Raw genomic sequence first — 12,889 nt, 5'->3', positions numbered from 1 at the left:
CCAAGGGTCTTGACTATCACGTAGAAGCCCAATAAGGATTTGAGGTAGTACCTTTTTGAATATCCTACTACGAATCCCTCATATGAAGATATGAAAGGTTCTACGAGGATTTGGATAACGAATATCCAGAGTATACAAAAACACAAAATTCATAAAAGAAAACACAAGGTGCATAAACACATAATCACATAATTGTTTAAATTGGTTTTAAATTTGTCATCATTTTGTTAATTTGTTCTGCTAACTGAGCACATGTAATTAAAGCACACCAGGTATCTAATCAGTGTATTTTGATTGGTGCTTTAAACATTATCAAAAATCTAACTATGAATATAGATAGATCTTAAAGAGGAAATTCGATTTCGATTGCAAGGAAACGAAATGTTCGAATTAAGGTATACAAGGAATCCAATTAAGAACTCTGATTTGAATGATAATTATCCACCAGGGTTTAATTGTGAAGATAAAAAGATCCCACTTGGATTTTTGAAGTTGAAGATGTTTTGAAACCTTGCACTGGATGTGCTTAAGTCAAAACATGAGATATAAAATGCTTATGAAGTTCAGATGCTAGATATGCCAAGGCAACATATGACGCGGAATTTGAAGGTTAAGTCAATGTATGAGGAAAATACTTTGAAAATTATGCATGGGGTTCTTTAAAAAAAAATGTGTTCAATGTTTTTGAAACCTTAAATATAATACTTTTGAAATCGTAAAGTAGGTGTATTAGGTAGGTATATTTAAAAAAAATGTTTTAAAATCATGCGAGATGAATTTTGAAAATATAAGGTTTTTGAAAACATGAATGATGCTTTTGAAATCATGCACTTGATATAAGTAATTATACTGTATTAATATTGTTATCAAACTATATGAAACATTTTGAAATCATGAAGGTTGTTTTTGAAAATATAGACAATGTTTTTGAAATCATGGAGGTTGTTTTTGAAAATATAGATAATGTTTTTGAAATCATGGGGGTTGTTTTTGAAAATATAGACAATGTTTTTGAAATCATGGGGGTTGTTTTTGAAAATATAGACAATGTTTTTGAAATCATGGGGGTTGTTTTTGAAAATATAGACAATGTTTTTGAAATCATGAAGGTTGTTTTGAAAACTTATGTTATGCATGTTGAAAAATCAGAACGTAATGGGTATGAGATTTGAAAATACCCTTAACCAAGGATTCAAGGACACAGATGTGCAAAAAGCACGATTACTCACAATTTCGCTTTATTTCTTGTACTTCGTCTCCTAGAATGAAACGAGTACTTAAAATTTTTTTGAGGAAATCATGAGCGATCACTTGAAAGGGAGAATCACAAGAGTAGTTTGCAAAGAGCATAGTTCCTTGATCTAGGTATCATAGGGAAATGCCATATACACATGTAACCACATTTGTATATCAGAATTGCGAACAACGACTTTTATTTATGAACAAAACAGATTGTTTCACAATACAAGAAAACAAAAGGAACAACGACATAAGATAGGAACATCTTTTGCTCGGCCAAATGCTCATCCAAGGGTTGGATTTGCATTGACAATCTTCGGGCATTTGTTCCTGAAATGGCTCGTCTCACCACAATTGTAGCAAGTACCAGACGGAAAACGAGCTTGAGTAGGGTTGACTTGGCGTTGGGTAGCAGCAAGGTTTATAGCAGCTTTGTTTTGGATGACAAAGCGGCATATGATAATTAAATGTCCCCACCATCCACAGAAGGTACATTTGGAGCAGAGTATGAGGTTTAAATGATGCTGGTTGCATCGCTTGCACCATGGGGCAGCTCCCAAGTACGGCTTCCTAGCTGGTGGCGTCATTACTTGGCTAGGTCCCGCTTGATTAGGTGTAACTGCTGCGGATTTCTCTGAAGCCTTACGCTTTCTTGATTTTGGTGCAGGCCTGACTTCTGCTTCCTTCGGTGACTCTTGAGTGGCTCCATTTTTGAGACGAGACATGGCAATGCCTAGATCCACAGATTTCAGAATTACTTCTCCTATTTGCTGGGCAAATTTGGCTGTTTGCTCGGACATCTGACCGTTGTTGAGATGAAGAGATATTCTAGAAGAAAATGAAAGACATAGGAAGCAACAAATGGAATGTTATCGGATAAACAAAACAGAAAGGCAAACGAATTGCGATCATTTGTTTGTTACCTAAGGCAAACAAATGAGACGGTGACAAATCAAAGCAAACAGGTCATAATAATGCATCGCTGAAGACATGCTTGCCTATAAGTGAACACTCACCCCAAGAGTTCCCAGGTAAGAGTGACTGGTCTGATACTGCGGATTTGTACGAACACTCTAACCTTAGACAGAAAACTCAGAGTACATGCATTCACCCTTCCAGTTTGCACGCATTCACATTATAAGACCCAAACTTTGACGAGATTTGAAAACTTAGAGGGTTCAAAACCTAGTAATCAATCATCCTAGAACAGATGATTAGTTTTCAAAGCGGTTTTGAAATTTATGTTCTTGTTGTGGTTGTCGCCTAAGGATAGGTGACGGTATTGTTTTATGACTAAACGCAAGTAAACTCGCGTTAGGGTCCTAGGAAGGTTATAGACTAGGTCAAAGCATTACTAATAACCTAATTCCCTATAACCATGAGCTCTGATACCAACTCTTCTGTCACACCCCGACCACGTAAAACAACAAAACGTGGCGGAAACGTCGGGGAGTGTTGTAACAGAATCACTGTTTCATAACACATGGAAAATTGAAATGTTGTTTTATTGATAAAAAGAGTTACAATGTCTCAACAAACAAAGAAGTATAACAAAATTAACTAGTCTTGCATCTTTTATTGTCACTAAGGTCCAAGTTCGCCTATGTGTATCTTGATCAATCCTATGCATCATCTCCTGAAACACATGTGAAAATAGGTACGTCAGCATAAAAATGCCGGCGAGTACATAGGTTTTATTGATTTAGGATTCATGACTTATAAGTTTAGAAAAAAATTGTTTTATGTAACACCCTTTTCATTATTTAATGGTTTTCGTAAAGTATACGACAAACAACATGTAATTATGACTACATATACTTTGTAAAAATACGGGTTTGTTTAAACTTTACAATTTTAAAATAATACAACATAACATAATTGAGTTCGTCGTTTAAAAGTTACGACGAAACGACGTGCGGAAGCTTTTATCTTATTCGTGTTCGGTTCTTCGTTGAGCTTGATCGTCTTCCGGCATCCAAAATGTACCTACATTTCATAAACATGAAATGCTTTAGTCATACGGGGTTTAAAACGTATCTAAATGAGTCTGGGAAGCAAAACTGAATAAAATATATATACATATTTTTTTTACAGGGTCTACCGTTTCTTTCTACGTGATTGTAATTTGATCCTCCATCATATGGAGTTAAAATCCAACATCTGAATTCACAAAATTTTAACTCTCAAGCTCTCGGCTTGAAATTCAATTATGACACTTTTTGACCCGTTCGTGATTTATCAAACAAACTTGTTTATTACCCTTTTCAAAATATCATGCATATCACGTTATATCAGTTTACTAATGTGCAAGGTTCAAATTACGGGTTTCTTATGAATTCTTAACCCGTTTTACCTATCTACTCCTTTTGACCCGTGAAGGGAAGTTAAACACTTTTAACTATAAATCTATATATAAGCGTACCTGGCTCGAGTCAACGTATAGACCCGTTTATGCCTTGCTATTATTAATTCAATATTCTATGATGACGTAATTATCCAAATTTCTATTCGTTCCTGTAAACATATGACTTAACAACCAACATTAGTCGATATGGTCATATGATATTATCACCATCATTTGACCCATTTGGTCTATACGACCAAACAATTATATTTATTAAAAATCATGGTTTTAAACGTTTTTATTCGTTCCGACCCATTTCGTTTCGTGTCGGAACCCATAATTCGAACATGATATATTGTTGTATTTATCACCTATAGAATAAATACGTATGCTAAAAAAAAATAGGTGTAAGCTTTACTTACAGTTTGCGTCCGTTCGAGCTTTCCTTGCACACTTGACCCGTTTGATCCATTCCTTTCCAGCTCCCACTTAGCTTGACGAGATCAAACTTAACACAATACCCACAAGATTTGTTAGATTAGTCATTATATAAAATGACCACAACATCTCATGGATTCACACATACTCATTTATCAAGACATTAGTTTTAGGTCAGTTTGACTTTCGTAAGTCAAACTGTCCTTGTGTATGTGACTGAGCACTAACTTAGAACATGTTTGGCATACACGTACATATTACTTGCATAAATCATTTGTATGTATTTTAGATGCCTTTAATACACCCCATTTCATAAAATTTGTTTGAAGCAAATACATGGTACACACCACACTATTCAAGTATGGAATAAAAGCTACTACGACATATCTCTTACCAAGTCTTACAATCAAATTATATTTCCACGTTAGACACATTACCTCAAGTTAATTTATTAGAATGCCATCATTATCACATTTCTCACAATTCATCCTTTTCTTGTATACAATTTTCTTAGATTAAGTTTATCAATAAAATGTGTAGCAACTTTACAATGTAGCTGCGGAATCGACTCTTTTAACCACTTTACGGTTTTATTCAGCCCTTGGTGATCAAAGATGAAATGTAGAATACTAAAATATCTTTCCAACCCAAAAAGAATCAGCTCAATCCGAGCTTCCTATAATTAATTATGATTTTCGCAAAAAAATCAGCTCAGAAGTCAAAATGCTTCCAATCAGCTTGCTGTCAAAACAGTTCAGCCGAATTCGGACACTGTTTTGACCCGTTTAACATCAGAATTTAACAAACATGTTCAAACATAAAACGTAGTATGTTTTAATAGCTTTCTGAGCATATAAGGCTCAACCTCACAGGATGTTCCAGTGATTCTATATGATTTTTTAAAAACTGCAGCCCAACAAATTTTTTTTTCCAGTCAGCTTGCTGTCAAAACAGTTCAGCCTACTTTGGACACTGTTTTGACCCATTTAACATCAGAATTTAACAAACATGTTCAAACATTAAACGTAGTATGTTTTAATAGCTTTCTGAGCATATAAGGCTCAACCTCACAGGCCGTTCCAGTAATTTTATATGATTTTTTTAAAAACTGCAGCCCAATAATTTTTTTTTCCAATCAGCTTGCTGTCAAAACAGTTCAGCCTACTTCGGACACTGTTTTGACCCATTTAACATCAGAATTTAACAAACATGTTCAAACATTAAACGTAGTATGTTTTAATAGCTTTCTGAGCATATAAGGCTCAACCTCACAGGCCGTTCCAGTAATTTTATATGATTTTTTAAAAACTGCATCCCAATAATTTTTTATTCTAATCAGCTTTGTTATATTTTCTTGTTCAAACATTTTAACAAGCACCTTGTGTGCAACACGAAACATCAAATTTCTCTAGCCCATTTAAGTGTTCTAAACCCTTAAATTCTAGCAAAATTAACAAGTACTAACATCAAACTTCAAATCTAACTTCAGGGAGTTCTATTAACACAATTTAACCATTATGATTCTAGTGTTCATCATGTTTCTACAAAACCCATTTAGCACATAATCGGGTGATCATGAATTCACAATCAGGAACATCAATTCAACAAGTAAATGACTAGGGTTTACTCATAGACATAAAATCATTCCTAATTTCATCATATAACGAACATGCAACCATCAATTTTAGATTTCTAAGTTTACCTAGAAATCCAACTAGAGATTTTTCATAAAATTTACATACCTTATGACTCCCCTTTCAATGGAGATGACAATTTCGTGCTTGGAAATCGATTTGGAACTGATTTGAAGCCCCAATTTGATCAATTTGCACAAGTTAGGGTTTGGTGGGGAAGCTCCTGTTCGCTCCTGATGTTTAGATCGACCAGACACACTTCTTTTAGTGTGTTTGGTGTTTAAACCTTGTTTTTATTATTATTAGTTTTAGTTTTAACACCTTTAGTCCCTCCATTATCATTAAGTTATTTATTTAAGGTGTTTTAACCTTCTAGTAAGTAATTTACAAGTCTCAAGACTAACTGGGTTAATTTGTCCTAGTTAGTTTGTCCTTGTTTATTTAAAACTTTATAATTTTAATATAAAGTTTTATATTTTCCTAGTTATAAGGTTTTTAACCCACTAGTATGTCACTACAAGACTTCTCTTCTAACTAGGTTATTATTATTCCTAGTTAACTTATTGGATTCCGGGAGTTATAACCCGTCTCTTAGTATTAACCGGGTTTGATTACCAAACCCGTTTTCGGGGTGTTACAAGTCTACCCCCCTTAAAGAGGTTTCGTCCTCGAAACCTTTCTTACATAGTTCATCGAGTTCTAAACTCAATGCGTTTGACCTGAGTAATCTTTTAAACATTACTTATACTTTTTTAACCAATCGTTAGTACTACCCGAAAAGTACGGTAACATCTTTTTGGTTACTAATTGTCTACATATCTCATACGACATAGTGTAACTTCGAAATAACGTAATCTTGTTATTTCCACTAGTTTAGTTAACTTAGCGATATCCATCGCTTTCATATATTATCGAACTCTTTGTGAATCCGTTACCTTGACCCGTTTAAAGGTCTTTAGTGAAATCTTTCTCTTTTAGCAACTATTTCTTTTGTTTTCCAATTCATTTATTCGGTTCAGTTATACCGAATCCACCGCTTACAAGCAACCAACTTACTTAAATTACCTTAACCGATCTCACTAACTAGACTTATTAGTCCAGTTGCTTTTTACCGCTCGCCTGGTGATAATGTGATTCCACTTCACATTGCATTTCTTGACAGTGATCGTGTCACGTCATGTTTAATTTATATCAACCTTTTATTTTCGAAAATACCACTTTTTTCGAATATATCGTCTTGCACCTATCGATGTTAAGACCCATACTCTTTGATATATTTTTTTATTTCCAAAATCGTCTTGTAGTATTCATATTTGTTAAAACGTTGTTTCTCACTAAAACTTGAAGTTTAATTTAACGTCTTCTCTTTAACTTTCGTCAATTACTCATATCAAGAAATTGACAATTAAGAATTTATTCTTTTTCATTCTTATTTTACACGGGGATTCTCAACCAGTTCCCTCGCTATGTCTAGATAACCCATAGGTTCATTCACTTAGCCTCGTAGGCTATTTCTTTAGGCTCTCACCTCTTTAAGGCGAGTCCTTTATGATCCTTTTTCCTTTTTATTCATGACCCGTAGGTCATTTTGGTCCCGTAGACCTTTACACTGTTTATAACCTGAAGGTTATGATGATCCCGTAGATCATTCTTTTTACTCGTGTCTTTATTAAAATATATATTTGGTGTCAAAGCACTCTCTTTTTTTTTTTTTTTTTTGAAAATCATTTGTTTTCATGCTTGAAATCCGTTAACTTTGACTGTAGTTCGTGTCTACAATCGTTTTCTTTCGGATAATTCTTCCGACTCTATGACTTCTCACGTCAATTAAGCATCGGTTTGTCTCAAGCTTACCGTTATCCGGCTTGCGCTTACTATGCCATCAAGCATTATACTTTATTCAACCCGTTCAACCTCAAAATAGTTGAATATAATTATCAAAATTTTTGTTTGCGAAATTTTATGGTCTTTCAGTCATAACTCATAATCCGAGTCTTTTGACTTTAAATTCGTGTTCCCGTTTCTCGGTTTACGCATGTGTTTAAATCCTTACCCATCAACCGGGTACTTTACCGAAGTCATTATTAGTGCAAGCATTCCGGTATACATTAAGATTTCGTTTTAATTTGTTTGGTTGTCTTAGCGAAATCCATCGCTTTTATTCAACCAAACCTTTATTCTTTATTCGACCATCCTTGACAGTCTTATAAACTATGAATGATGATTATCATCATCATCATCATCATTTCTTTACTACGACCAAAGTCAACGACTTTGATCGTTTTTCCCATGTGGGCAATACCTTTGTTTCTATGACCCCGCGGGTCATTTATACTTTGGTATTACAATGCCCTTTTTGTCTACCATGGTTGTTTCGTCCGAAATGACTTATGTCACGAATTTCCTTGGGTCATTTATTTCTATGTGCGCCATACGTTGTTTTTATGGTTCCCGCGAAAACCATTTATACGAGTATGCCCATAAGATTTCTTGACCCTAAGGATCCTTTAAATTTTCATTCATCTTGACCTTACTACATCGGACATAACTGCGCTCATTATAAGAAGCTCATGCTATCATGTGTTCACTACTTACTTGGCCAAAGTAAGCGATCAACACATGGTACGCGTGACCTTATTATAATTACCACATCACGTCCCATGTAAGTAACTCCTCAAATTATTTCCATATTTATGATTTCATTTGGTAAAACTTTATTTAATTGTTAGTTAACAATTATTAGTTTTAGTCGTTTATCCTTGAACATGTAAAATGTCCCTTTTTATAAACATTTATTCACATTTGTTGATGTGATCATTACTTTTCTCAATAGGATTTATATTGAGAATACTTACTTGGATGATCACTCTCGTCCAAGTTTCTATATAAATTGAATTCTGTATTTGTCTTGTTATTCACAATTTGTGAATAATACATATTCTCTACTGAATTTCTCTTGGAAACGTCATCCTGGATAGGTAACCTATCCAGGTTTTCCAAGTTTCATATTCTATATGCAACTGTCATTCACTATATATTTGTTGCATATTACTGTTTGTACTATAAGTTTAAAATGTGCACCTGGTAATGCTTGCCCCGACGGGCATTCGTTGCCATTACTTATTTGCGATCGTTACGCGATTTAGGTCCTTGATGAGTATGCTCTTCTTGTCACATCTCGGACCGTTCCATCATCATATCCGCAATTTGTTAAACTCTCGTTATCTTCAGATGCGAGTGTCCTTCAATTAAGACATTTACAAGAATTAGTAATATCAACTTCAATAATCGCCCGTATTATAATACAAGGCTTTTCTACTATACGCGTCAATGCGCGCAATTTTCTCAACTATATTTGTCATTTAATTGAGGTAACGTGTATCACACGATAACCCTATGTGTTGTTCACAACATTTCAACACATACCAAACCATTAATATACATGTACTTACCGGATTTGCGATCAAGCCTCGAACCGAACACACTTTACTCTTTAACCATGAGCTCTGATTACCAACTTGTAACACCCTTTTCATTATTTAATGGTTTTCGTAAAGTATACGACAAACAACATGTAATTATGACTACATATACTTTGTAAAAATACGGGTTTGTTTAAACTTTACAATTTTAAAATAATACAACATAACATAATTGAGTTCGTCGTTTAAAAGTTACGACGAAACGACGTGCGGAAGCTTTTATCTTATTCGTGTTCGGTTCTTCGTTGAGCTTGATCGTCTTCCGGCATCCAAAATGTACCTACATTTCATAAGCATGAAATGCTTTAGTCATACGGGGTTTAAAACGTATCTAAATGAGTCTGGGAAGCAAAACTGAATAAAATATATATACATATTTTTTTTACAGGGTCTACCGTTTCTTTCTACGTGATTGTAATTTGATCCTCCATCATATGGAGTTAAAATCCAACATCTGAATTCACAAAATTTTAACTCTCAAGCTCTCAGCTTGAAATTCAATTATGACACTTTTTGACCCGTTCGTGATTTATCAAACAAACTTGTTTATTACCCTTTTCAAAATATCATGCATATCACGTTATATCAGCTTACTAATGTGCAAGGTTCAAATTACGGGTTTCTTATGAATTCTTAACCCGTTTTACCTATCTACTCCTTTTGACCCGTGAAGGGAAGTTAAACACTTTTAACTATAAATCTATATATAAGCGTACCTGGCTCGAGTCAACGTATAGACCCGTTTATGCCTTGCTATTATTAATTCAATATTCTATGATGACGTAATTATCCAAATTTCTATTCGTTCCTGTAAACATATGACTTAACAACCAACATTAGTCGATATGGTCATATGATATTATCACCATCATTTGACCCATTTGGTCTATACGACCAAATAATTATATTTATTAAAAATCATGGTTTTAAACGTTTTTATTCGTTCCGACCCATTTCGTTTCGTGTCGGAACCCATAATTCGAACATGATATATTGTTGTATTTATCACCTATAGAATAAATACGTATGCTAAAAAAAAATAGGTGTAAGCTTTACTTACAGTTTGCGTCCGTTCGAGCTTTCCTTGCGCACTTGACCCGTTTGATCCATTCCTTTCCAGCTCCCACTTAGCTTGACGAGATCAAACTTAACACAATACCCACAAGATTTGTTAGATTAGTCATTATATAAAATGACCACAACATCTCATGGATTCACACATACTCATTTATCAAGACATTAGTTTTAGGTCAGTTTGACTTTCGTAAGTCAAACTGTCCTTGTGTATGTGACTGAGCACTAACTTAGAACATGTTTGGCATACACATACATATTACTTGCATAAATCATTTGTATGTATTTTAGATGCCTTTAATACACCCCATTTCATAAAATTTGTTTGAAGCAAATACATGGTACACACCACACTATTCAAGTATGGAATAAAAGCTACTACGACATATCTCTTACCAAGTCTTACAATCAAATTATATTTCCACGTTAGACACATTACCTCAAGTTAATTTATTAGAATGCCATCATTATCACATTTCTCACAATTCATCCTTTTCTTGTATACAATTTTCTTAGATTAAGTTTATCAATAAAATGTGTAGCAACTTTACAATGTAGCTGCGGAATCGACTCTTTTAACCACTTTACGGTTTTATTCAGCCCTTGGTGATCAAAGATGAAATGTAGAATACTAAAATATCTTTCCAACCCAAAAAGAATCAGCTCAATCCGAGCTTCCTATAATTAATTATGATTTTCGCAAAAAAATCAGCTCAGAAGTCAAAATGCTTCCAATCAGCTTGCTGTCAAAACAGTTCAGCCGACTTCGGACACTGTTTTGACCCGTTTAACATCAGAATTTAACAAACATGTTCAAACATAAAACGTAGTATGTTTTAATAGCTTTCTGAGCATATAAGGCTCAACCTCACAGGATGTTCCAGTGATTTTATATGATTTTTTAAAAACTGCAGCCCAACAAATTTTTTTTTCCAATCAGCTTGCTGTCAAAACAGTTCAGCCTACTTCGGACACTGTTTTGACCCGTTTAACATCAGAATTTAACAAACATGTTCAAACATAAAACGTAGTATGTTTTAATAGCTTTCTGAGCATATAAGGCTCAACCTCACAGGATGTTCCAGTGATTTTATATGATTTTTTAAAAACTGCAGCCCAACAAATTTTTTTTTCCAATCAGCTTGCTGTCAAAACAGTTCAGCCTACTTCGGACACTGTTTTGACCCATTTAACATCAGAATTTAACAAACATGTTCAAACATTAAACGTAGTATGTTTTAATAGCTTTCTGAGCATATAAGGCTCAACCTCACAGGCCGTTCCAGTAATTTTATATGATTTTTTTAAAAACTGCAGCCCAATAAATTTTTTTTTTCCAATCAGCTTGCTGTCAAAACAGTTCAGCCTACTTCGGACACTGTTTTGACCCATTTAACATCAGAATTTAACAAACATGTTCAATCATTAAACGTAGTATGTTTTAATAGCTTTCTGAGCATATAAGGCTCAACCTCACAGGCCGTTCCAGTAATTTTATATGATTTTTTAAAAACTGCATCCCAATAATTTTTTATTCCAATCAGCTTTGTTATATTTTCTTGTTCAAACATTTTAACAAGCACCTTGTGTGCAACACGAAACATCAAATTTCTCTAGCCCATTTAAATGTTCTAAACCCTTAAATTCTAGCAAAATTAACAAGTACTAACATCAAACTTCAAATCTAACTTCAGGGAGTTCTATTAACACAATTTAACCATTATGATTCTAGTGTTCATCATGTTTCTACAAAACCCATTTAGCACATAATCGGGTGATCATGAATTCACAATCAGGAACATCAATTCAACAAGTAAATGACTAGGGTTTACTCCTAGAAATAAAATCATTCCTAATTTCATCATATAACGAACATGCAACCATCAATTTCAGATTTCTAAGTTTACCTAGAAATCCAACTAGAGATTTTTCATAAAATTTACATACCTTATGACTCCCCTTTCAATGGAGATGACAATTTCGTGCTTGGAAATCGATTTGGAACTGATTTGAAGCCCCAATTTGATCAATTTGCACAAGTTAGGGTTTGGTGGGGAAGCTCCTATTCGCTCCTGATGTTTAGATCGACCAGACACACTTCTTTTAGTGTGTTTGGTGTTTAAACCTTGTTTTTATTATTATTAGTTTTAGTTTTAACACCTTTAGTCCCTCCATTATCATTAAGTTATTTATTTAAGGTGTTTTAACCTTCTAGTAAGTAATTTACAAGTCTCAAGACTAACTGGGTTAATTTGTCCTAGTTAGTTTGTCCTTGTTTATTTAAAACTTTATAATTTTAATATAAAGTTTTATATTTTCCTAGTTATAAGGTTTTTAACCCACTAGTATGTCACTACAAGACTTCTCTTCTAACTAGGTTATTATTATTCCTAGTTAACTTATTGGATTCCGGGAGTTATAACCCGTCTCTTAGTATTAACCGGGTTTGATTACCAAACCCGTTTTCGGGGTGTTACATTTTAACAAAAGCCAGTCATGATCCTTGTAAAATGTTTTGTTTTATAAATCATTTGAAAAGCGATGATAAAGTAGATGACATGTAAAAGAGTAATGTAAGGTTAAATGAATAACCAAGTAAAATGAGTTTGTATATAACAAACAGTTTTGTAAAACAATGTCTTGTGAAAAATATGTCATTTGTATAAAATGTATAAATC

General features: G+C 33.9%; 1 long non-coding RNA gene across 7 annotated transcripts; it reads right to left on the bottom strand.

The window, feature by feature from the left end:
• Positions 1–2,998: 2,998 nt before the first annotated feature.
• Positions 2,999–12,679, bottom strand: LOC110915393. Of its 7 annotated transcripts, none has more exons than XR_002578951.2 (6): positions 12,159–12,679; positions 10,198–10,283; positions 9,854–9,959; positions 8,737–8,897; positions 4,006–4,091; positions 2,999–3,225 (listed from the first exon to the last, which is right to left on the bottom strand). It is a non-coding gene; the product is annotated as an uncharacterized LOC110915393 (long non-coding RNA). The 7 variants fall into 7 exon arrangements; XR_002578950.2 differs by having other exon boundaries at positions 9,854–9,945; XR_004884148.1 differs by lacking the exon at positions 9,854–9,959 and adding an exon at positions 3,662–3,767.
• Between the last annotated feature and the right edge of the window lie 210 nt (positions 12,680–12,889).

Source organism: Helianthus annuus, chromosome 16, assembly GCF_002127325.2.
Source record: "Helianthus annuus cultivar XRQ/B chromosome 16, HanXRQr2.0-SUNRISE, whole genome shotgun sequence".
Taxonomy (NCBI): domain Eukaryota; kingdom Viridiplantae; phylum Streptophyta; class Magnoliopsida; order Asterales; family Asteraceae; genus Helianthus; species Helianthus annuus.
This window is presented reverse-complemented; position numbering and strand designations above follow the sequence as displayed.